This window comes from Eptesicus fuscus, chromosome 15 (assembly GCF_027574615.1).
Source record: "Eptesicus fuscus isolate TK198812 chromosome 15, DD_ASM_mEF_20220401, whole genome shotgun sequence".
Classification (NCBI taxonomy): Eukaryota; Metazoa; Chordata; class Mammalia; order Chiroptera; family Vespertilionidae; genus Eptesicus; species Eptesicus fuscus.
Genome location: NC_072487.1, coordinates 2,238,681 through 2,239,533, shown reverse-complemented (window position 1 = coordinate 2,239,533; position 853 = coordinate 2,238,681). Strand labels below are relative to the sequence as shown.

Here is an 853-nt window from a genome sequence, read left to right as displayed (position 1 = left end):
TATCTCTCCCTGCTCTCCCCCTTTTCTGCATTAACCATTTACTCTGTCCTTAGCAGGGGAAACAAGACAAGCTTTCTGAGACTCTGTATAACTAGGTTTTTTACACTTAAGGAACAGATGTTCTCCCTCCCAGATTTTCCTTCTTTACTCCAAGGTCCCAGAGGATCTCAACCTTAATTATACAAATGACAGTAAACATTGAACAAAAGACAAGGACAAACACAACACGCTCAGACAAAAATCCAAAAGGTCTTACAGCACCAATTGACTTGGCTGGCAACAGAATTTCAGAGTCAGATTCTAACAGATGGGAGGGTTCTAGGCACCCCTAGGCCTTCCCAGATGGGAGGATTCCAGGCATCCCTGGGCCTCCCCAGATTCCACCAGGGCGTCCCCCGGGGATGTGGCTTGCGACCTCTCGACACGTCTGTCAGCCGCAGTCGGGGGAGACTCACGCCCCTCCCCGACAGCCACCAGACCAAACAGATTTGCCAGCCTTAACCCTCAAACTAAACAGCAAACAGAAAATAAGGACAAGCTATCGCTATCCGAGAGGTGCCGTTACTTACCCCAAGAAGCGTCTGTTGGAGCCTGAAGGCGGCTGCAGCAAATCTCGCTGGGGCCTCCAAATGTTGTGGAGCAGATGCGAGTGAATGACCACTGGAGCCCAGACCAAATTAAAATTTAGGGAGCCTTTATTAGCCGGGTGGCCGGGAGACCCGGCGACTGCTCTGCCATTCTCCGCGCAGGGAGACCAGAGAGCAGCAGCGACCCTTTGTGTAGGACCGCTTTTAAGCACATTAACCACATCCGGTTTTTGCAGAACAAGTAACCCAAGACAAAACAGTTTTTC

General features: G+C 50.5%; 1 non-coding gene across 1 annotated transcript; it reads right to left on the bottom strand.

Moving 5' to 3' along the window:
* Nucleotides 1-429: 429 nt before the first annotated feature.
* Nucleotides 430-487, bottom strand: MIR9224 (microRNA mir-9224). Its single transcript, NR_128931.2, is given in 1 exon segment — nt 430-487. It is a non-coding gene; the product is annotated as a microRNA mir-9224 (primary transcript).
* Nucleotides 488-853: the final 366 nt, after the last annotated feature.